General features: G+C 32.0%; 1 protein-coding gene across 1 annotated transcript in view; it reads right to left on the reverse strand.

The window, feature by feature from the left end:
• The window catches only part of LOC114327685 (homeotic protein antennapedia-like), a 1165466-nt gene that overhangs the window by 809878 nt on the left and 328980 nt on the right, over positions 1–26608 (reverse strand). The window contains exon 2 of the mRNA XM_028276375.2: positions 21182–21249. The gene's annotated coding sequence lies outside the window, so the exon portion shown is untranslated. The remainder of the gene's footprint in view (positions 1–21181; positions 21250–26608) is intronic.

Genomic DNA, 26608 nt, shown 5'->3' on the forward strand with positions numbered 1-26608 from the left:
ATATCAAAAAATTTTAATCTATCCTTCAAAACACCAAAAATATATTCTGTCTTCTACTCACGTCTGAAAACCTAAAAACCTCTCATAAATATTAGACGTAACGCGTATCGAAGAACAATTGATAATTGTGAATGACATGTTACCTCTATCAGTTAGTAATTTGTCTACTTCTACCGAAAAGTATCAAAATGTTACTACTAATTGATTATTTCATTCTGTGCTGTTTTAGGTACGCCGCTAAATCTCTTTGAGACAGAAAGTAAATTAGAAAATTCCAGATCGTATTTGTTAAACAATTTTATTTGTTCTCCATAATTAAATTGATTTAACGAATGCTCCGATTCATCCTGTTCCCTAAATGGTAATTCCTGGCAACTTAAAAAACTACAGTATCAATAATTAAACGAATTAAAATTACTTATTTCATAGTTTCATCCCGGGCGCGCTAGCAAGGTGAAGGTACGTGGCTAGATACGTACCTTGCTGCCGTTTGCAGATCACCGATCGGCAGATTGGTATCTGCCGAACTTGCCATTCAAATGAATACGGGAAATGTATAATTGGTTGCTTATCGGCTAATATTCCATAGCTTCTTATTACAAGCAAATCGTCAATCTGGGGACTGGGGACGGCTTGCCGAAGCGGGCCTATCGCAATCGGGTGCATGGCTATAGGATCATTAATTTGAAAAGTCTCTTACGCACAGCGCACAGGGATCACTTAACGTATCGGATCGACCGAATTCTTTTAAAAACAATGAATAAAATTTAAAAGTTCAAGTTTGCGTATTTCTGTAGTTTTCTTACATATTGTATGCCCTAAAAAATTGTTTTGTTAGTGGTGATCTCTCGTTTGCACAATACAAAAATTTTAACCTCAAACTGTTAGCGTTGCTTTGGAGCAACGTTCTCATTATACCACTAATGGACAATGTTACTTGAGGGCAACATTTTCAAACTCCACTTTTTATACAAAAATTGCATATACCAACCCCACTGATGCGTTCATAGTCGCTTAAAAAACACTCACACGAATTTTTAGAATTTCATTTCAATGAATTTAAGGTGTGATGGTTACAGGGTTAACGTATCGGGTCGATCGAATTCTTTTAAAAACAATGAATACAATTTAGTCTGTATTATCTCACAGATATTTTTTTTATTTCACAGAAACGAATAAACTCTGATTAAATTAAATATTTAAAAAATCTATAATGTGTCCATAAATGTGTGAGTCGGCACTGCCGACCCTGCCGACCCTGACCAGCCGCCACTGCGTCTGACGTATCCTTAATAATGAAGAAGCTACATACAAGTTGGGTTCTTTACCCGTACGTCATTAATACCTGGCAAGATAAAACACATACTTTTTATCTAGCATCATTGTCTTCCAAGCATAAAACTAAAGACAAACCAGATACCGCCTGTTATTACGTAAAGACATATGTTATTTTTATAAACGCTCTGCACTCAGTACATCGAACAGAGATAGGTACAAATAAGACGCTTGGGAACATTTTCAAATTTTAAGTATACATAATTTGTGACTTTTCTGGGTTGTTTACTTGTCACTGTCAGTTTGCTGGATTTTTTGCTGCTTTTCTGTTCGGTTTTAGCATTTAGAAGTTATTTATATTAAAGAAACCGTTGTTTTCACAAAGGAGACAAATTACGTTGTAATTTTATAATAGAGTTTGAAATTTTATGATAAGTGTATTTTATTTTGCCATTATCATACAAAGTTAACCTCGTTCACAGTTAAGAGATGGATTTGTTTAAGTTTCCATAAAAGTGAACTAAATAACAAAGAAAATATTTTATTCTCAAATATTTATATTATAACAAATATTTAAATATGTAATATCACTAATGATATTAAAAAATTTATTAATCTAGTTCAAATGTAGCTGTAGGTAATTCTGCACCAAAATTTTAAATTCTATGTATTTGATAACGTCAAATTTTATAATATAATCCGTGATCGGAGCAGTACCCACTTTCTGTTACTTGCTGTTGCTGTTGAGTGGAATAGATTTCCGACTTATTTCGTATGCTTTAATGATGACGCACGGGTAAAGAATAATGGACTCAACTGTACCACTTGTTTTTTGTGACAAATTATTAACGTAAATTGTAAGCCATTTAAATATCTCTAAAACGAATCTTTTTTAAATTCGTGTAAAAATGTCAGTTTTTTACTTTTACATTATTTGTTTTTTGATTTTTTTCCAATTTGTTTAAAAGTTTTTATTTATTCAGAAATTTAAGAAAAATAATCATAGAACGTTGAGTTGAATTCTCTGTAGCAAAGTTTAAATGATAGATGCCAAATCGATGTAATAAAGCGAAACACGACTGAGTTAATAAATAAATCCGCTATCGTCCCGAGCCAGATTGCCGAAGGAGAGAAGGAAACTCACTTTAACTAAATGGCGGACAAGAAAGGGCAAGGACCAAGCAGGCAGGAAGGGCCCGCCGAGTCCTTTGGGAAGAAAGATACGAGGAGCGAAATAGCAAAGTTTAGATAAACGCAGATAAACGGATTACAATGATTTAGAGTCTCTCAAATATGTGTCTCACAATTATAAAGTTCTTTAACAAAATTTAAAAGTAAAGTTTGATAATTTAGGGGCCAGTGTCTTTCGGAGGAAATATATTGTGCAACTTCTCTCGATGTGTCTTTAATGTACTTAGAGTTTAATATTGTGACAATGACTTTATCTACGATAAAAGTTGGTGCAAACAACAAAGTTTCCTTGGAAGTTTTATGAGTATAGTGTATACCGCGCGAACAGTGTTTAATCAATTTAAAGGTCTTCCAAAAATTATTGCAAATTAGTAATTATACAGTATGTCCCTGTAAGTTGTATCCATATGGAAAACTTTTTTATTATTAATTTTACGAAAAAAAGTCATTCTTTATAAAAAGCTCTGGATGGTCCAAAACCTAGGATTTAACCATCAAATATCAAAATATTATACGAGGTATGTCAAAAAGTTTGAATTTCACTCAAGAGTAAAGCAGCTTTATTTTTCACAATATTGAAAATTGCTATTATGAAAAGTTGTTTGGAATTAAAAACTGTATTCTAGTATGCAATTACATCCTTCTAATTGAATTTTTTTTTTTTTTGAAAGATGGATAACTAACATTATTGTCAGTTATTTTAATTCAGATAACTCTTTTATTATTAATTTTACAAAAAAAAGTGATTCTTAATAAAAAGTTCTGCATGGTCTAAAACCTAAAATACAACCATCTTTTGACAAATTTTATCAATTTTATACGAGGTATGTCAAAAAATATGAATTTCGCTCAAGAGTAAAATACGTTTATTTTTCACAATATCGAAAATTGTTATTATGAAAAGTTATTTAGAATTAAAAACTATGTTTCAGTATGTAATTACATCCTTCTAATTGAAATATTCTGAACTATAAAGGTACTTTACTTTTGATCTAAATTTATCTTTTTTGACATACCTCGTATAAAATTGATAAAATTTTATATAAGATGGTTGTATTTTAAGTTTTAGACTATCCAAAACTTTTTATTAAGAATCACTTTTTTTCGTAAAATTAATAATAAAAGAGTTATCAGAATTGAAATAACTGAAAAAATAATGATAGTTATCCATAATTTCTCAACAAATTTTTTTTCAATTAGAAGGACGTAATTGCATATTAGAATATAGTTTTTAATTCCAAACAACTTTTCATAATAGCAATTTCCAATATTACGAAAAATAAAGCTACTTTACTCTTGAGTGAAATTCAAATTTTTTGACATACCTCGTATAATATTCAAAAAATTTGATATTTAATGATTAAATCTTAGGTTTTAGACCATGCAGCGCTTTTTATAAAGAATAACTTTTTTTCGTAAAATTAATAATAAAAAAGTTTTCCATATGGATACAACTTACAGGGACATACTGTATAATATGTATTAACAAAAATTACAAAAAGAAATCACAATAGACGTTACATTATGTGTTTGTTTATCCTAATATTATTTTTTATTATAGCAGATTTGTGAAGAAATAAATTGCTGGTATGCAAATATCGCTGGTAAAGCATTATTGTAAATAACCCACACAACTGAAACAAACTACAGTTCAAGAAGGGATGCTTCATGGCAGCACTTTATCACTGATAATATGTAATATTTTTGTTTCAGATACAAAGCCCTATATGCAGACGAAACAGCAATGTACACTTGTACACCGTACCCAGAGACAATAGGAGAATCGTAAGGTGACTTAAAAACCACCTAGAGATAATTGCAGACTACACAGACAAATGGAAGATAAAGATCAACACAGAATAGACACAGTTCACCATCTTTACACAGCCGACCGTACCTACCAGAGAAGAATTTACGATGAGGCGAAATTGAATCCAGTCAGAAGAGGTCGTCAAGTACCTAGAAGTCCATTTCGACAGAAGAGTTATCATTATCATCACACAGCCAAATGCGTCCACTGTCGGACATAGGCCTCCTCAAGATGTCTCCACCCTTCTCTGTCCTGCGCAGCTGCAATCCAGTTTTTCGCTATTCTTTAATGTCGTTGGTCCATCTAGTAGGTGGTCTTCCACGACTTCACTTGTCTCCCCTTGGCCGCCACTGCAAAATCTTTGGCCGTCTGTTATCTCTCTGTCTTGCGACGTGTCCTGACCATTTCCACTTCAACTTCATAATGCGTTTTATGATGTCTTCCACTCCAGTTCTTCGCCGTAACTCAGCATTTCGTATTTTGTCTCTCAAAGTTAGGCCAAGCATGGATCTTTCCATTTTTCGTTATGCTACTTGTAATTTTCTTCGCTAGATAATTCGCATGTTTGGTTGTCTCTACTTATTTGTATTTCGTGGCCCAGCTAGATGTATTTGTGAACTGTTTCGATATGGCAGTTTTTTAGTTTCAATGGTCCGCTAGGTAATAAATTTGTCATCGTTTTAATTTTGCAAAGTTTATTTCCAACCCTACTTCTTGGGAAACTCATTCAAATCTCTGTTTTCTCATTCTAACATCTGAAATGCATGCTGCATTACGGCATTGAATAGTTTTGGTGACATGTTGTCTCCTTGTCTAACTTCCCTTTTAGTTTTATTTTTTGAGTTTGGGTGTGAAGGTTTATTGCTGTTGTGACAGAAGAGTAAGCTTTACAAAACACATCAGGAAGTCAAAAAACACTCATTAGTGGCGAAGAGCTATTCGCAAGCACATCGGAAAAACTTCAACTTTTACCAGAGAATATGAATAGGGTATGTATGCAATAACTGTAGTATACAAGTTAATACCAAGAAAATCACGTATATAATCTTTAGTAAAATTCCAATTTATCATTAGAATTTTACAGTGATCAAAAGACGTATTGAGATTGCTAGGTCCATTATCATAAAAATTAAGAAATTGTTTAATAATAGTGATATCAGTCTCGCTACTAATGCTAAGAATATAATGTATTTAGTAACTGGTTGTACGGCGTGGATGTATGGACTCTCAAAACAGAACAATATATAAATCTTCAAATCCGCCTCTGACCAATTCATAAATGAAGAAGTATTACGGCGAATGGACAAAAGGCCTGAAGTAATACATACTTACCATGTAAAGAGAAAATTGGAATACTTAAGTCATCTAACGCGAGGTCAAAAATACATATTCCTGCAAAATGTAATGTAGGGAAAGATTGAAGGGCGGAGGAATCCGGGCTGCAGTAGAAAATGTTCTGTATGAGAAATCTAGAGAGTGGTAAGGTGGTATCACAGACGAACTATTTGGGACAGCTGTAAAGAAAGTTCGAATAACCTTGATGGTATCCAGTCTCCGATAGGAGAGGAACAAAAAGAAGAAGATTAAACATTAAACAGTCATATCAAAGCCACGCACAAGAATTGTATGTTGAAATAAATCCCAAACATATTATAATAACCTAAAAGTAAAAGGAACAGTGAGTAATTCAAAAACTGCATATAAAAACTCTTATGAATGTAATACATTTTACAAACTGGAACTCGTTTACTTCTGAGGTACTTTTCAAGAGCACAAATAAAACAAAAACTTTATTAAACAATCACTGACGCCATATCTACTATTTATTCAAAAATAATTCTAAACATTTTACCTTTTTGTGTGTTTGTGTATTTACGCCTGACGTCTGACGAGAATTAATTAATAAAAACATGGAAATACTTTAAGATATATCATACTCTATGTCGTTCGCTTTGGTTCCAAGCTGTACCTTCATGAAATATAGTTTTCCACCTACCTCTACCGAAAGTATACTTTTCCGGACCTGATTGTAGGGAGCAAAGTTGTACTTTTCCTCCCTAGGGAGGAAAATATTTTTCCTCCCTAGGGAGGAAAAGTAAAAGTGACGTCATTCATGAAATATAACTTATTGACGCCCTGTACAATATCTATTTTCTATTACGTAAGTATCTATACATTTAACGTTTATTTATAAAACAGAATTATTTTGCAGAATGGTAAAAAACAGTAAATTGTTATTTTGATTTAACAATGTTTACATTAATAATTTGACTTATATTTGACAGTTGACAGTTATATTGTACCTACTTGCTAGTTTTAGTTCTAATAAATTTTGTTGGTTAGTTACATAAATAAATTAAGTAAAAATAAAAAAATGACTTGTTATTTGAGGAAGGTGGAAAAACCATATGTATAACATGGGAGTAAAGTGCCTTTTCCTCCCTTGAATGATTACTGCCCTCCGCTACGCGTCGGGCAGTAAACTTCATTCTCGGGAGGAAAAGTAGCACTTTCCTCCCTTGTTATACAAATAGCTATTCCCGAGAAATTATTTGTAGTATTTTTGGTTTGTGTTCAGAGAAAAGCAGCCGTGTTGATGTTAACGGAACCGTGAAATTTATTTTCCCTCGCTAGGTGTCCGTAATTAGAAGTGCCATCATTAGCAAGTGTAAAGAGGGTATTTAGTTGTGTTATCGTTGCTTTTATTTAATAATAAAGACGCACTCTTTTCTTTTATGTGTAAAGTTTCATGTTTATTACGCAAAAAAGACAAATTTACATTAACTATCATTTATTATTATAACTAGAATACTAATGAATTGTGGCATTTTATGTGTAATACATATTATTATATAAAGTATGTGTATATTATCCCAGTCGGGATAGCATTTGACCTTGCATTACGAGCTGCCCCTTTGTGATCTTTGGGAATGGTCAATAGTTGTGTAAATTTAAAATCTCTAATGAATTCCGCCGTTGCGTTAGCCGCTATCTTGATTTTAAACGAGAACCGTTTTTGCTCAATATCTCCGCCACCTTCAACTTTTCGACAGAAATTATACAAACTAAATTTGTTGAAAATGAGATTTTCTATAATTTCCTTTTTAACAATTTTTTCGTGCGATCGATATTTTCCGAGTTATGGCGGACAATAGTGACAGTTAGAACATAATTATTAAATTATCTCGTTTATTTTTTACAACAAAAATATACCTGTACAAAAATAGAGAGAATTAAATTCTACACAAATTTTATCTTTTTCATTTTTTTGCTAAAATCAATATTTAAGGTAGTACGTATGCGGTAATGGCGCGAGCGTAATACCTGATTGATTTTATAGCAATTGTTTTTGTTCAATATCTACACCACTTTTAACTAAAATTGTTCCAAATATGATTTCCTACAAGTTCTTTTTGACAATTTTTTTCATGCGGTTGTTTTTTTCATGCAAATCTTGTTTCCGAGCTGCCCCAAATTTTATAATTCTAACCTTTAGGGGAGCTAGATAGTAATCTAAATTTAAAATCGCGACTGAATTCCGCAGTTGCATGAGCCGTCATATTTATTTTAAAGGAGAAATTCAATTTTCTATAATTTCTTTTGCACAATTTTTTATGAGATCAATATTTCGCTGCATTGGAATAACGAAGTTCTAACTGCCTACGGTGTCATTTTTTATGACTGTTTAAAGTTTCTATGTTATGTATTTATTTGACTATTATCGCCACTTTTATGTGTTAACAATGTAAATTTTTTAAAAAATTAATATATTTTTATTAACAGTAAAAGGTTACTTCAAGAAATAATAAAAGGAGTTCTGATTTGAGAAATTAATTAAACTTATTTAATCAAGTTCTATCTTCCACATATACCTACCCTTGTTTAACCATTAGTATATAATAAACCAACTTCAAGTTATTTAATAAAGTCTTAGTGCTAACTTATAAACACTTTTAGTTCTTACAGATAGGACCTTGTGTACTTAGTTGACTGTTTTTATGTCAGGTAGAACCTTGTTAACTTATCAACATTTAAAATTCTCTGAGATAGAACCTTGTAACTTACGTATTTCAGCCACCTGTTAATAGATGTCGGTGATAGTATCAGATTAAGGTGAAGAACATAAAATAGAATCAAGTTACGTAAAAATCTCAGTTTAGGCAAAAATTGCAGATAGAACCTTGTTATTCTGACACAACGATTTTCCCAGTTAAGGGAGAAAACATTGGAAGCGGAGAGGAAGCATAATTATTGAATTGTCTCATTTATTATTACCTTTACGACATAAATGTACATAAACAAAAATAAAGAGAAATATTATATTTTATACAATTTTTGAAATTTCCAAAGAAACACCAGCCAAACTAAGTAGGTACCTACATAAAAGATATACCTAAATAATAGTGCATTAAGTTTTTTGACACTGAATTTTATTAACTAACTGGTTTTATTGGTTGGATTTGCATATCGATATTTTATGTTTCATGTCAGCTAATATATTTTTATATTTCAACAATTTTTTTAAATTTTGGACTCTGTGGGGGGGAAATTTCCCCATGCTTCCCCGCCCTCGTAGATCCGCCACTGCTTCTCTCGAAAAATTATAGTAAATAGTAATTCCAACAATTTCAGTCCTTACACTTTTTGTCGAAAAGTTGAAAATGGCGGAAATATTGAACAAAAACAATTGCTATAAAATCAATCAGGTCTTACGCTCGCACTTTTACCGCATACGTACTACCTTAAATATTGATTTTATGAAAAATATAAAAGAAATCAAAATTGTACAACATTTCTCTCCATTTTTGTATAGGTACATATTTGTTGTAAAACTAATATTAAACGAGATAATTAAATAATTATGCTCTAACTGTCACTATTTTCCCTCAATAACTCGGAAAATATCGACCGCACGAATAAATTGTAACAAAAGAAATTATAATTTTCAATAATTTTAGTTCTTATACTTTTTGTCGGAAAGTTGAAAATGGCGGAGATATTGATCAAAAACGGTTCTCGTTTAAAATTAAGATGGCGGCCAACGCAACGGTATAATTCAATTTATTGAGATTTTAAAATTACACTACTATTTATTGACCCCCTAGAGATTAGAAAAATAAAATTTGGGGCAGCTCGTAATGCAAGGTTAGGACTGTTATTCGTCTAACCCGACTGGACTTATACATATAACAGAAGCATGAAAAAAAAATAAATAAAAAACATCAGAAGTAATAAGCGAAGTAAAAATCTGAAAATCTCTTGTGGAACCAATTTCTGAGTACATCCTGAATCTCCGTCTTTTACCATTTAGAAGGCAAGGAGGCGACGAATAACGGAGACGAAAGGAACTCTACAATATGCAGTCACATTCCGTCCATTAGTCTAGGAAAAAAATCCAACGAGAGTAGTTGGTTCAGTTGATTCCGATCATTTCTCTACATCATCCAATACGCGAATTTTTTTTATAGTTCTGCTTAACTTAAATAGACACACAGTTTGGTTTCATTTCGATAATCTCTGAACTGAAATGGAACATAAGATCTCTTTCATTGTTATAGAGATAGTTACCTCGAAGGATTGGACAAATCATTATTACACAAAATTATTGTAGGAGAATAATAATAGACCAGAGTGTACAAGTAATATCTCACAAGACTCTGCTACACTAATGACGGAGGTAGCCGAAATTTATAACTAAAAGAAAAGAAAGATATAACTAAAACACTAAAGAAAGCTAAAAATAGCAAAGCACCAGGACCAGAAAACATAAAAATGGAACTTCTGAAATATGGAGGTGCAAGGAACGTATCATTTATACGAGTGTTTTTAATAAAACTGAAGCAGGGAATGGGATTCCAGATAAATGGAATCTAGAATACATCTCCTCCTTTTTCAAAAAAGGTGACAAAAGGTCAACAAACACAACTATAGAGGGATCAGTGTAATTCCTTCAATGACAAGAATCTTTTTCACAATTATTATAAAAGAAAAAATAGAACAGCACGAGTTGTACCATTACGAATATTATGTCTGTATAGTGACAAACAGAGTTGCACAAGTTTAACTTGAATGTTTGAAATTGACTTGAGTTTGACTTAATTAAGTCAAACATTAAGTAAGTCAAACTCAAGTCAATCATTCTGACAAATAATTCAAGTCAAGTCAAACTAGTCAATGGTTGGTTACAGGTTTGAAAATTCAAACTGTTTGTCAAACTAGTTTGAAAAATAACACTGGGGAACACATTTTTTGTTGAGTTAGATCTGACACTTGCTTTTCACTAATTTTTGGCGTCTGAATCTGAGAATAACCTCAGATTTTGTCTATCACGTCAACTTTTTAAACTGAGGCGCCCATTGAGTGGCCTTGTCTCACTTTATGAGGTGCCCATGCTTTATCTTGATCACCAAATTTCACTTTAAAATAGGCAAAATATGCTTGTCTGACAAATGTAGTGATGTTTTTCGTTTGACTGGGAATGGTAAAACTGCCACATATATAACAAAACGAATGGGGGCTGTTTTAGCACTTACGACGTGTAGGAGTAGACGTAGCAGACCCATAAGGAAACGTTTCAGTTCAAATACACCAAGTAGTTCTATACTCTATACACTTTAGTAAAGAAATACTAAATGCTGCTAACCGACACACAACGTTTTACCACAGTATAACTAAGTATAACAGACGTAACTGAACAGGAACAGGCAAGTCTAGACCAGTTGCAGTTATCGAAGCGTCATTCCCACCACCCACATAGAAAACGAACGTGACGTGATAGAAGAAAACTAAAAACAGTTTTGAAAGCAGCATGTCTAATTCTATAGAAAACAGCTAAAAAATCTAACTCAGCAGAAATTGAGTTTCAAATTGTTCCCCAGTGTAATTTAACTTGTAGATATATTTTTTTGTCGAGATAGAAATGTTAGTTGCTAATTAAGATAACAAAATTAAAAATACAATGAGTCCCATATGAAAGTATCTTGATACGGGAAGCGATTAAGTCAAAATAGAAGTCGTAAATTCAAGAAAATGATCTATTTACGCCTAACATTGACTGCTAGCAAGTTTCGTTTTATCGATAATATTATAATGTAGTTGCATTCTATTTACTTAGTAATTTTATGCATTCTATTCACTTTTTTATATTGTTATTTGAGTACTAGATTACAACACAAAATTCGTCGGATGGTTTTTTTTTATCAAACCAAGTGTAAATTAATCTACTTCAACAGAAATATATGAAGGAACAACAAAATATAATTGTATTTTGACAGAGTAGGTTCAATGAATTTTTCGTGACTGCATCAGATTGATGTCGTTTTAAAGAACTAGTTCCACTATTTGTCATTTTATAACACTGTTCTTTATTTTTACGTAATATGAACTTTGCAATTTTCATTTTTTTGCAATTGCCTGTCGCAATATCAAATAAATCAGTATATTTCTTTTTCTTATTTAATTCTGTTTCGTCTACAGATTTTTTTCTCTTAATTTTTGCCGTGTAAATTCCTTCAAAATCAGATTTAATTTGTTCTGGTACGTATTCTGGGCCGAAAAAGGTTCAGACATTTTCGCACAAAGTATGTACACACTTCAAAACGAACGTAACAAACAAGCCAAGCATATACAGAGTCGGTATTTTGTTATCGATGGTATGCGCATTTAATAAGAGCAACAAAGAGACATGTATTTATTATACATTTAAAACGGGTTAGAAGATGTGGGACGGTCGAACGTGGCGGAACTGGGAAGGGTCACCAAAAAATTGCGGGTCGTAGGTAGCGTTACCAGGTGTCCCGATTTACGCGGGACGTCCCGATTTTCAGGAGTCCAGGGACGTGTACCGATTTGTACCTGATCGGGACACTAAATGTCCCGATTTTCACCCACTAAAACCAATTTCAGGAGGATTTGCAGTGAATTTTATAACTATGTTATAAAAACAAGGCACTCCTTGTGAAAAAGCGGTAAAAGCTATGATTTTCTTTTGTAATTTCGTCTGATTATTATTATTATGTAGGATTAAATACATATTATAGAAACACCTTGTAGTCCAGTAAATGAACGGGAAATACGGCGATACCATGTAATTTTCAGGATCAACTCCGAATTGCATGAAAATTTGGACGGCTTGTGCCGTTGGTTGCTTTTACTCGGGGGGTGACAGTCACCCCTAGATGAGGGTGAAAAACCGCGCGTTTAAAATAAGTCCGGAGATGGATAAATTGACTAATTCTAAGCAATTTTAGTTCTATAGAATTTTAACTTAGTTAATACTTTTCGAGTTATTTACGATTGAAAATGTTTATTTTTTGACAAAAAAATCACGTTTTTGGTCGATTTTCACAAATAAATCAAAAAGTAAGTATTTGATTGAAAAAAATATTCTTAGCAAAAATGTAGCATAATATAAACAAATTGTGAACTCGTAAAGTCTATAGACCCAACAAAAGCAAAGTTGTAGCTCATGAAATATACGTTCTTATTCGTCAAATTCCAATAAAATATTTCAACGTGAAATAACCACGAAATTAAGCACTTTTCGGGAAAAACCAATTAAAACTTTTTTAATAAAGCTTTATTTTTATGTTTTAAAAAAGTTTCTAGCATCAAAACTAAGCGAGTTGTGCTCAAAATCAAGTTGACTCTTTTTTTGGTAAAAAAATCCGTGAAATATCCCCCTACTTAGCACCCCAAATGAAATTAATCGTTACGGCTTTACAAACAATTTACTTTACTTATGTATTTTTTACATGATTGAAAGGGCCTGAACGAGTCACTAATCACGAGTGTATGCAAAATATGAACAGCCATATTTTAGCCAATTTTTGTCTTACAGAAAAACAAAATGAATCTATCATATTTATAAAAGCAAAACCTACCTACTTTTTATTCCTTGAGATTTTTAGTACACCTAATACTTTTTAAGTTATTTTGAAAAAGGGCATTTTCCAATATTTAAGGAAATTTTTTTTTTACTATAAAACCACTTTTTTTCAAAACTAAGCAACGGTAAACCTTACAGATCGTATGTACTTACAGATAAACATTTTAAAAAATGTAATAGGTTTTGTCCGAAAATTGTTTAATTTTTTGGTTATTTCAAGTTGAAAAATTCTATTTGGAATTTGACGAATAAGAACGTATTTTTGATGAGCTACAACTTTGCTTTTATTGGTTTTATAGACTTTCTGAACATACAATTTTTTTGCTTTTTTAAAAGCTACATTTTTGCTAAGAATATTTTGTTCGATAACATTACTCGAAAAGTATCGACTTTTTTACTGGGCTATTGTTGTTTATTTGTCCCGATCTACAACCCTAAATCCCGATTTGTTTTTGCTTATGTACCGATTAAAAACAAATCGGACCTGGCAACACTAGTCGTAGGTAATGGCTTTGTCAGACAGTGTTGCCAAAGTTGGAAATTATCAAAAGAAAATATTATAATAGAAAAAATAATATATTTAACTTTTTGTAAACAGATATAATAAACAAATTATTTAAAAGAAAAAAACTTAAGTAAAAAAATATTGTTTTCGCCAATTTTAAAAAATGTGAAAACGTTGAATTATATTTCAACGTTTATATTTTTATTAATTTTTTCTTTTAAATAATTTGGTTAGTACCTACACTATTTGTTAACAAAAATTAATATAATATGTTTTCTACTTTAATTATGCAAGTTTTTCTGTCCAAGAGACTTTGTAAACACAACTTTTCCGTCATAAGATCAGACAGAAGGACAAATGATGTGTAAGAGTGAAAGCTCTTAACCCAAGGATGTTATTAAAGTGAGAAACTTGATCGCACAAGTACTATTTTAAAGTCGCCGAAATAGTACAAGCGACATATTATTCGACGCGCCGTAGCAAGATGCTTCCGGTATTAGTCAAGTCGGACAAAAAAATAGAATGACAAATGATGTGTCGAATGAGAGCTTATAACCCAAAGATGGCATTAGAAGTAAGACATTTGACCTCGGACTTCCGTTTATAGAGTTACAACCGGGAGTACCGTTTTAATGACGCCGAATTAATACAAGCAATGTATTATTTAACACGCTTTAGCAAGACGAAAACAAATGTATTGTACTATTTCGGTGATTTTAAAACAGTACTTCCGGTTGCAACTGATACCATCTTTGGGTTATAAGATCTAATTTGATACCCTGTCTTCGTATTGCTAAAGCGCATCGAATAATATGTCGCTTGTACTATTTCGGCGGCTTTAAAACACTACTTCCAGTTTCAACTCTGCAACCGGAAGTGTGAAGTCCAATTTCTCAGCTTTAATACCATCCTTAATTCGACACCTCATACTTACTACGTACTACGTGGCGTTACAACCCTTCGTGGGTTTTAGCCCACTCGACAGCATGCCTTCACTCTTCTCTGTCTTAGACAATCTCTGTCCAGTTCTCCACGCCCGTAGCTTTCAGGTCTCCTGCTATATTATCTTGCTACCGGAGTTGAGTGTTTTAATAACGTAGGAGTTATATTCGATAGACAGACGGACGGACAGACTTGCACAAAGCCAGAAAAATATAATGGTTTTCGTCTTGCTAAAGCGCGTCCAATAATAAGTCGTTTATAATATTTATTGGGCGACTTTAAAATAGTACTTCAAGTTTCAACTCTAAAACTGGAAGTGCAAGGTAAAATTTCTCACCTTAATAAGATCGTTGGGTAATGAACTTTCATTCGACAGCTCATTTGTCCTGTCTTATCTAATGACGGAAAAGTTGTGTTTACAAAGTCTCTGAGAGAGACAGACATGCGTAATTATCCATCAAAGTAGAAAAAAAATAATACAGTGATGAGCGCGCTAATAACCGGCCAAATAACGCAAAAGATGGAAAACTTAATACGTTGTGAAATAAAAAGAGATGAAACTAGTAGATGTGTAAAATTATCGATAGGAACCTATAAGTTTACATTACATCAAGTACCTACATAGTTTCCCTCCTTTAGACGTCTGTGACAGAAAACATTTAGAATTTTATAAAATTCTCCTGTCACGGTTAGATTTGTTATACTCCTCAGATATGTCTAAAGGTGCGAAACTATGTAATGTTATGTAAATTTATAAGTTCCTATCGATAATTTTACATCTCTATTAGTTTCATCTCTTTTTATTTCACAACGTATTATGCTTTCCATCTTTTGCGTTATTTTGCCGGTTCTTAATAGCGCACTCATTACTGTACCTATATTATTTTTTGTGAACAAATAAGTACATCTACTAAACAAATTATTTAAAAGAAAAATATAAGTAAAAAAATAAACGTTGAATTATAATTCAACGTTTTCACATTTTGTTAAAATGGTTGAAAACAATATTTTGTTATTTTTAAATAATTTGTTTATTATATCTGTTTACAAAAAGTTAACTATATTATTTTTTCTACTTTAATATTTTCTTTTGATAATTTCCAAATTCGGCAACGCTGTCTGACAAAGCCATACCTACAACGCGAAATTTTTTGGTGGCTCTTCCTACTTCGGCCGCCCAATATCTTCTAACCCGTTTTAAATGTATAATAAATGCATGTCTCTTTGTTGCTCTTATTAAAAGCCCATACCATCGATAAGAAAATACCGACTCTGTATATACCTCTAAATATGAACTATAACTAATTTGTGGAGTAGCAGTGTACAGGTTCAGACCTATCCAAATAAGTCAAAACAAAAGGTTCTCAATTAGAATTGACAATAAACACGTTGCGTAATATGATATTCAAACTGTTTGAAAAAGTTTGATTTCAAGTCAAACCTAAAGATATCGAAGTCAAGTCAAACTTTTTTACAAAAAAGGTTTGGTTTTCAAGTCAAGTCAAGTTTGTTGAGTAAAATCAAATTAGTTTGACTTGATGCATCTCTAGTGACGAATTGTCGCGCGCCGTTACGAATTGTCCGTTACCTTTTGTGGGGTTACAGACAGTCGCGTTACGAGATGTCTTGTCATGATTGGTATTTGTACGTTTTATGATCTGCTTATGGCCTTGATATTTGACTTCTTGATGTTAATTCTCACATGTTCCTTGCAGCAGTTATTGAAGTGTTACACATACGTCGCGGCCATAGCACAGTGGATAGGGACTGGCTTACCAAGCCATAGAGCCTGCCGCGGCGGTCGGTGCCAGCACAGACACCCGAAAATTTTATGTAATTTAACTGAGACGCCACCGTGCTTCGAAGGGTGAGTAAAGTTGTCGGTCGTGGCTACGTAAGTACATAGTAGTTAGCTCTAAAACCTGAGGCAGAAGGTTACACGAATGAAAGATGAGCAATAAAGCGAAGTAAATGCAGAAGGACCGGTTATAACGACCAAGGACTTCCGAAAATAAAAGCTTGCAACAAGAACTATATCATCAGCGTATCAAATATTCTTTATGGTCACTCCCTACATTTTTATTTCGTCTTGCAAGGACGTTAAAAATCATTGGTAAAAATGAGTGTTTTTACCTTTCTTGATACATATTGATAGTTCAACTCTTAAATAATTATATGACATGCGTAAAATTGCCCTATCTTCATTATTTTCTGACTAATGTTATTGCAAAGAAAGGTCTTTGGGATAAACAAATAGAATAACTTTTAAACTAATTGATAGATCGATCTGGAATTTTTAGGGATTGATAATTGACCACAATAAGCAACTTTGGGCACAATAACAAATATTTGGGTCTTTTTTTTACAATAGTTATAAACAATCAACGGTTTTGCCTTATTTCTGTATCTATTTTTTTGTCATCTCGTATTATCGGTCAAAATTATTCTTACCACGATGTTAAATACGTATTCTTATATTATAGTTGCTCTCCTCTGCAGTATATTTTTACTTCTTCGGTTTTTATTTCAACCGTCATATTGTCTATTTCCTTTGCCCATACGTTTATAATTTGAGACCTAGGCGGTCCCAAATTATCTTTCTATCGATTCCATCAAAAATCAATAAATATCACGGTAAATTATTTCTCTATTCGCTGTTTTTTAAATGGTTTTGCTTCAACCACTAAGGCTTATTAGCGTATTATTCCTATATAACTTAAAGTAAACATATTATCAGTAGTTCCCCTAACTAGGTAGTCTGCTGTTTCTTCTTCGAGTCTATGTTCTATGAGTTGTCTTCGACTTTATTCCATTATTCTTGTATATACTTTGAATGTTCTTCCTGCTAGACTTACAGTGCGATGGTTGATATAGTAGTTGATCTCTACTGCTTTTTTGTATACATATTGGGATTATCAGGCTTTTTGGTCCCATTCTTTAATGCAAATAAAATTAAAACAGAAGAATTTTATTTCAAAATATCTAACAAAACACAAAAGAAATTGTTCAATTTTTCAAAAATTTTAATACTGAAAATGACTTAAGATTAAAAATATTAATTAGGTATATTTGGAGTTAATTTCCAAAAATAAATTATATTTAAGTCGTAGACCTAAACACCATCTAAAGTCTAGTGATACTAGTTTAATATTTATCTAATAAATTAAATCGACAGACGACGTCAAAATGACTGCTGGGAATTGGTTGCAAGAAGCCCAAGATCGTCAAAACTGGAAGAAATTAGGGGAGACCTATGTTCAACTTTGGATGCAGAAGGCTGGATGATGATGATAAACAAATTACATCAATTTTTATATACAAACATAATAATATTATTGTATTAACTCTAAACTATAATAATTCTAATAATATTATTGTATTGCACATTCATATTATGAATGCTTTGATTCAATATTTTGTCGTTTGATATTACTTGTTTTATGTACGATACGTATGTACTTATTTTGAGGAGTTATTCAAGAGGTTTTTCCGATGGTTCACAGTGGTTTCACAAGGTTTTTCTTTTATTAGAGAAAATAATTTAGCAAAGAAGCAGTGCGCCAACGTAATTATCTAAATATGTATATTATTGTGTACTAATTTATCAATCAAAGATAGAATAAAAACTTTATTAATTTTAATATTACGCGGGCACATAAATTTGATACACCCTGTATATTGATTTGTAACTATTTATTATAACTAGTTTTTAAGAAGTGGGTTATCGTTAATGAGTTTTTTCCCTGAAAAATAAAAGACTTAAGGAAAGATAGTGATATGAATAGACAATAATTGTTCAGGGTATTTGGAGATTATAACGGTGCTTTGTTATGCACGAGGCCAAAAGCCACAGGTAATGATATCTTTAGAAAATAATGTAAAAGAAAGTTTGGAATTTTAATCGCTTTTTGTTTAACCCCGAGTAAATTTTGTAGAATTTCCCGAAAGTAATTATTATGATGGTAGGAATATTTTTGAAAGTATGATTGGGTTTTTTCGAATGAAAAAAAAAAGAATGGGGAAGAAGAAATGTCTCTGATTGGTTTGGCAATTTGGAATGGGAAGGAGAGAAGGTTGAATTTTCAGATAGTTTTGGAAAGAGGGATTATTATGTGACCGGCATCCCGGATGTGTAGTCAAAGTTTTCGTGGATAGTTAAAAAGCAAGTACCAGTGGTTGTTTGATAGTGGAGAGTGGAGCTGAAAAGTGGAACGAGAGACAGAGACAAATTGAGAAGAAATACCTCTTTGTTTCTGTATTATTGTGAGAAGGAGAGGAGAGAATTTTGGAGTTGTTTGAATCGAGTACTAGTTAATAGAGGCCTGGCTCGTTGTTTTTTGGAGAAGTTGTGCTGGTATACTGCTGGATTGAAGCTTGAGAACGGAGAGGGCTTTGATGGGTAGCCTAACATAGTCAACAAGGGAGAGCTGCTTGGGTCAAGAGGAGACATCATTGTGAGTGAAGCAAAATGTCAGTCAATTTATGTGAAAGATATTTGTATGTTCGGAAACTAAAATTTTGAGTAAAAGTATATGAATTAAGATTCCAATATTTCAAAAATTAAATGGGAAGTGTAAGTAATTTTGAGAATACCTAAATTTGTTTGTTTAGCTTGTTTTATCAAAGTCATCGGAAACAAACCGATAAATTTTTATTTGAACTAGAATAAATTTAAGTGGTAAAAATTTCATTTGGACAGCTATGTCCACAGGTTTTAATTGATCGATTTTTAGAGTATTGATTTTGATAATAAAAGATATTTCTGTATGCTTATTTTATATTTCTATTTATTTCCCTTTCCTATTTTTCTTCCGATAAGAATCAACTAAGAGATACTGAAACCACGAGAGAAGATAAGTATAACATAATATAATTTAGATATTTTTTGTATTATAAAAAGGCACCCTGAGATTTTTTCTTAATTTTTTGTATGATTTGCGACAATTGGATAATTGATTAAATAATTAATTGGAGTAATCAAATAAAGACTAATTGATATAAAAGTAATAAAAAGTAGATCATAACAGTATATGTAACAGAAAATTTAGGTAGGTATCAATCAAGAACATTCATATGAGCTAAACTTAGATAAAGTCGTCCCATGAAGGGACCTTGATAACATTTTTGAAAAGTTTTTAGCAATTTTAATAAAACACCGAATAGCTCTGAATTTCGTGGACACCGAGTAGGTTAAATCAAGGTAATTTAATGATTAATTTGTTGTTGTTAAACATCAGCATGAGAGTTTATTTATACAATAAACTTTGATACCGGTGTTTGAAATCTGAAAGTAAATTGTTCTAGAGCTGTTTTTATGGCACCTTAATGAAAATTACTATTTTTGTTGCAAATTAACCACAATTTCACTATAAAATTGAGTTTTTGAGTCAATTTACACTTCGGAAATCGTCTCAAAATATAAAACAATAATTAATTAAACAAATTTTGTTCTTGTTGCTTAGTAAAAAAATCCTCATAATAATTTAATTTTGTCGTTTGTCTGACTTGTCCATACTGACATCAATTCAGACATATATTAGGTATACATTTTAAAGTAAATTACGTTAAAATGATATCGGCAATATTTATGAATTGCGTTCCTGAGATGACTTTATTGTAAGATAGTTCATTGGATCACACGAAATCAATTTCAACTTTGTTACTATGTTAGTGATCCCATAGTAAATCATGAGGACAAAATCAGGAAAAGTATCTTATGATTCATGATACTCTCCCGACATGGTAAGTGTTTGGTCTTTCATTATTTAATTTACTCTCGAAGTAAATACTAAATAAATTATGCATGTAATATCATTTCTGTTTTAAAATAATATAAGTACATAATAAAATCAGAGTTTTGTATTAATTTTGAGAGTAGGTACCTACCTTAAAAGTAAGACCAAATACTTAGGTACCATGTCAGGATATAAAACCTTTTTCCTGGGTTTTTCCTCATTATTTACTTTTATTATGGGATCATTAACAGGAGATTTTTACTGTCATCATTGCCTGTGGTTGTCTTTTTAAAGACATATCACATGCTATGATTTTTCTGACAGGTAGGTATTCTAAGTAAAAGTTGATTTCATGTAATCGAATGAACTATCTTCGAATAAAGTCGTCCCAGGAACACAATTCATAAATATTGGTAATATCACTTTAATGTCATCTACTTAAATATGTATAATGTGTCTAATTATTGATATGAATGCGTTGACAATGAAGATTCTTTTACGAAACAACAACAATAAAATTTGTTTATTTATAATATACATATTTTGAGAATAATTCCCAAAGTGGAAATAGAAACATCAAATAAACTTAATTTTAAAGTTAACTTATGACTTATTCCTAACAAAAATAGTAGTTCGTCAGAAAGTTAATTTAAAAAAGTGTATTTTGCACTTTATATTGTACTGCACAAAAGTGTCAAAAGTTATTACAAAAAACTTTTATAGTTAAGTCATATCTGTTATTATATTGACCACTGCGCGAAGTTCATTGTCTATTGTCTCAAAAGTTTTGGCACTACTTTGACATATTTTTTATAATCTTTTTATATAATACTTACGTTTTTAATCCGAATGACCAATCTGCTAGCTCACAGCGAACCAAACCAAACACCGACACTCACAAACACTAGAAAAGAAACAAAACAAAAACTTAAAGAACCACTGTACGGTAAAATTGCGTGTCAAAGATCATTATTAAAAAGAAATAAACTAATTACTCAAACTGGGTATGTTGTTCTGAGTTGAGTATCAGCTAGCCACTAATTCATAATTTTAAATTGTTTGAGGTTTACCGCTCCATAGTGATCGGAGCTATGGGAGGGGAGGGGGTCGGTGGTGGTATTGAGAGATAAGTATAAACCTCGAAGGACCATTAAGGGTGAGCCGGATAACATCTGGGTGGGGGGGCCTCGGCCAATTGCCTAGAGGATGTTGATCGCTTTTGTTGTAGAGATAGGGAAAAGGATGGTTGTTGGGTGTTTATCAAAATATGGTCCATACGCTGTTGCCAACTGTTCCATCAGCGAGATTATAAATCTGTCAGGGATATCTTTTAATGTATTCTTATCCGGTTTTAATTACTTTTTTCACTGGAAGTGTTTGAAGTTAATTTAAATTGAGCACTTGCGAGAGCAATATTTTCGTTTAATTTAATCTGAAAAAAAAAATAAAGAGAGCAAAAAACTGAAAAAAAGTTAAGTACCTATGTATTTTGTGATATACATGGTGTTCAAGTGATATTAAGAAATCTGTTATATCGCTTGTAATAGAAATCTTATTTTAAACTCTTCTTCTCTGAATATTGCTTGCCCGTGAAATAATTTATGAATATAGAATACAATTTATATATGTAGTATGTACATACTTTATTTAATAAAACAATAGACAATGCTATCCATACCACGATATAGATGGGCAGTGAAGAAATAGATGATAACAATAATTACTTAATATCTTTGTTGAAAAATTTTTTGGTAAATTAAAAATTCGATTAAACAAATTGAAATGTGAATTACTAACTGATTTTACAATTTTCGGACTTTGATAAACAGAAATAATGTGCTATAAAAATATACACATATTAAGACCACTACAATAGAATCTATTATACAAATGCAACGATAATTTAATGATACCCATTATGAGTAGGTCGTAGGGCCTATGCGGAATGAATAGAATACTAGCATCATAACGGCAGTGAAATACGAGTAGTGTAAAATACCTACTATATATTTTGTTGATACATTTATATTTTTAATATTACAATCATTAAAATGAATTTGATTTGACAATTTTATCAGGCTGGTTGATGAATTTCCGTAGATATTAATTTGGCTATTTGTTCCCAGATTACCAAATTTAATGATTTCAATAGTTTGAACTGTTCTTTTATCATTCTGATAATTCGTGAAAAACTTGTAATTGTATCATTCGTGTCTTCTGCACGCTCACATGATTCCAAAACGGCAGTTTTGATTTGAAAGATAATTCTCTATTCATTAATATAAACATTAACATAATTATTTATAGATTGCCAATTTTTTTTTAATTAAATTAATTGAGACAAAAAGAAGAATGTATATAATTTATTTAATTCGAAATACATTTTACTGCTGTCAGAAAATAGAAAAAATGTTAATTTGAAAAATTAACATTGCTTTTCGCTTAAATTAAATGTTCAAACTGCCAAGAGGCAGGTGGGTGGCAGCTTTAATATTGAATTTAAGCGAAAAATAATATTTATTTATCAAATAAACATTTTTTCCTTTTTTCGGATAACAGTAAAATGTATTTCGAATTAAATAAATTATAACATCCTTCTATTTGGCACATTAATTTAATTTCAGGCACCCTGTATAAATAAATATGTTAATGTTTATATTATTGAATATAGAATTGAATAACCTTTCAAATGAGCTATCATATATTCTGATTTAAAAAAATCATCGATTGCGCCATCACGCCCAGCTGGATGACGTCACTAGTATGATATATATGCCAAAAAATTGTAATTTAAAAATAAAAATCGACCTGATTTGTAATTTATCTCCAGAGTCGCCGATTCTCGAGAAAATGAATTTATTCCAACTCAAACGTCCTCACTGTACCTATTACTTCAGAGGCTTACATCTTAAAACCATGATTTTTTGGAGCTATGCGCCCATTGAGTCTTTTGTTCTACACATCAAGGACTACCAGAACCCAAAGTTTCAGAGCATTTGACAGAGAGCCATTTTCCATGAGGTTTCTGCCGGGTCCTTTACACAAAATCCTTACATTAACAAATGTGATTAATATAGAAAAAACATGAGTGCTAAACCAACAGCAGGAAGAAAACATAAAGAAAGCAAAGCTAAAGAAAAAATCTAAACCTAAAGCTGCCTTCATCTTACTTAGTGAGAAAAAAAAATGTAGCAAACCCATCAATTGAATGTAGCGAACTCTGGATACCAATACCGATTTCTTTTAAATACAAACCGTAAGGTCTTCTAATCGACTTTGCAACGATGTATATTTAATTCGAGTTATTAGGTTTGTTTGTAGAACGATCAGCAACCGTTGCCAACCGTCAGACGCAAGCGCGTTCGTAGTCTACGAACTCGAACTGTTAACTGCGCAGCACTAACTGTTAACTGCGCATGCGTCTGATGGTTGGCAACGGTTGCTGATCGATTGGATCGTACTACGAACAAACCTATTATGTCTACAGAGTTGACCAAAATTTTGTACTTCATTAAGCAAAATGGAATTACAGCAAATACTCATTCACTAAACTAAATTACGTTAGGAAAGAATTTACTACCCGTCTCTCTAATTGGATCATTGCTAAAGGTCGTCAAAATTGCAATAATCCTTATATTTTTTCTTTAATGTATATTACTTAACATTTATTATCAGTTAATTGAAATAAGAAACCAACAGTTTTGGTGAACCTTGTAGAATTAAAAATTCAAATAATTGCATCGTAACAAATCCGATTAGGGGACTTTTCAAACGAGGTATCCAGTTACCTCGGTTTGTTTAAAAAAAATTGTCGATTACGTCATTACGCCAAGACTGATGAGGTAATGTCCAACCCACAATATAGCAATTAATGGACACTCAAACATTAAGATTGATGAGTTTTAAATTTTTTTAAGTTCTCTGTTTCTGAAATAATGAATTTATTCCATATTTTGGCATCATACACGGCCGATCCGGGTTATCGAAAATCCGGGATAGCCGGAGAATATGGTAAAAATTAATAAAATACGGTATACTTACATATAAACTCCGTTATAATTGAAATACGACTGTACTACACACAATAGGGTCACAATCGGAACGATGTTATGTAATTTAAGAACAGTGGAGACTAAGACCATTGTTTAAAAACTAATTTTTTAAATAGTTTTTTTAAACAATACTAAAACAGTTTGAAATAAATAAAGGAATAACAGGTGCCTGTTGTTTCCGATAATCCGAGACAATGGACGTCGCTCTGCCGCCATGTGCCATGAGTCATTTTTACTATCGTATAGTTCAATTTACACAAATACCCATTATCTCTCAAATATTATATTACATACATTTTTATTGTTGAAATGTTCCGGGATAGCGTGACTTCCGGGTTATCGGGGGCCGACTTATCGGGGTTCCACTGTACTTCACTAAGTACATAATTTTGGTTAACCCTGTAAACATCAATATTCGCATAACACATCGTTGCAAAGCAGATTAGACGATTAGAAGATCTTTAAAATGAAGTGTTCTGTGGATTGTATTTTAAAAAACCGTCGGTTACGTCATTACGCCAATACTGATGACGTAATGTCCAACACATATACATCTAGCAATTGATGGCAACTCAAACATTAAAATGGATGTTTTTTAAGATTGTTTTAAAAGTCGTCTGTTCCTGAAATCATGAATTTATTTTATACTTTTGCTATCATGCTGTAGGTATATTGTTTTTCTAAAAAATAAAAGTTGTACTTCCCCAAAATGTACCCAAAAATTTTGGAAAACAAAGTGCGTGATGAGTTACGAGCAACTCGGGAATCCGGCAACATTGTAGCGCTCTTAACTTAAAAATTTGCCTGAGTTAGGGTCCTTTAGCGACAGGTCTAATTGTAAAGAATTCTTAATGGCGTCGGGAAGTTGGGCTCGCTGTCAAAATGATAAACTATCTCGAAAGGTATGTGGACAATTAGAGGTAAATTTGGGTCAGTTTTTTTAATCTTCCAAAGTCAACAACTAATTATTTCGGAGAAAGAAATTACATGTTTGGGGAGATCGATTATATTGAAGATGTTTTTGTCGGCTCTGAGTAGGTATTTAATTAGGTTTTTGTATAAACAATTGAATATTTTTCTTGAATATTTTACTTGGTAACCTTAGAAATGCGAAACTCAAGCTAATTCAAGCAATAAAGAGTAAACGAAGAAATAAATGTATATATAATAATGTAAGAACGAACAATCGTTCATCTCTAGAATTCTACACAACGGCTGGTAGGTGTCAGACAAGGTGGTGTCCTAATTCCTTAGATATTCATCACTCTAATGAACGAAATTTTAAAAGAATGTAAGGGTAAGTAGAACTAGGGTTGAGATGTATGAACTTCGACAAGTATACGTGTCAGAGTTGGTAGGTATACTACCTATATGTCGATGATCTGAAATCAGAAGAAGACTTGCAAATGAATGTGAATATTTGGAATGAAGCTTTTAAGGTGATACAGTAGCGATCAACAGGTAGCCAAAACGCGTTCCAAGATTGCGGCTATAATTTTGAATATTTTTTCGAGATATTTGGCACACGTATTCGTAATATAATAAAGAATGGCGGTACAGAGACCAATTTGAAAAATATATTAATATGTGGAAATTACTCTGTAATTAAATACAATATTAAAAAAACGAGCCTGTACCGCCATTAAGAAGAACAAAAAGATACACTTTCTTCAAATAAACTTTTTTATCCGATGCCTAGATTTTGTGTCATTTTGGAACTCCTAATGAAATAAAAAAATTTAGCAGTTCCAAAAGGACACAAAATCTAGGCATCGGATAAAAAAGTTTATTTGAAGAAAGTGTATTTTTTTGTACCGCCATTCTTTATTATATTACGAATACGTGTGCCAAATATCTCGAAAAGATATTCAAAATTACAGCCGCAATCTTGGAACGCGTTTTCGCTACCTGTTGATCGCTACTGTTTCCTCTTAAGATATTCGGAATGAAAATAAATATTGAAAAGATAGAAGCTTTAGTTATATCGAAAACTCAAGAAAAAATAAATATAAAGCTAAATAATGAGACCATTAATAGACCATAGGATTCGAAAAAAATAAATGCATTTAAAAAGCATTGTAGCCGAAATTTTGCACCTACCCCTTAAAACAAAAACTAAAGTATTTAAAACTGTATACGAGCCTGTGCTACTCTACGGTAGTGAAACTTGGAGAGTGGACGACCAAATTCGAAATAAAATTCAAGCATGTG

This window comes from Diabrotica virgifera, chromosome 2 (assembly GCF_917563875.1).
Source record: "Diabrotica virgifera virgifera chromosome 2, PGI_DIABVI_V3a".
Taxonomy (NCBI): Eukaryota; Metazoa; Arthropoda; class Insecta; order Coleoptera; family Chrysomelidae; genus Diabrotica; species Diabrotica virgifera.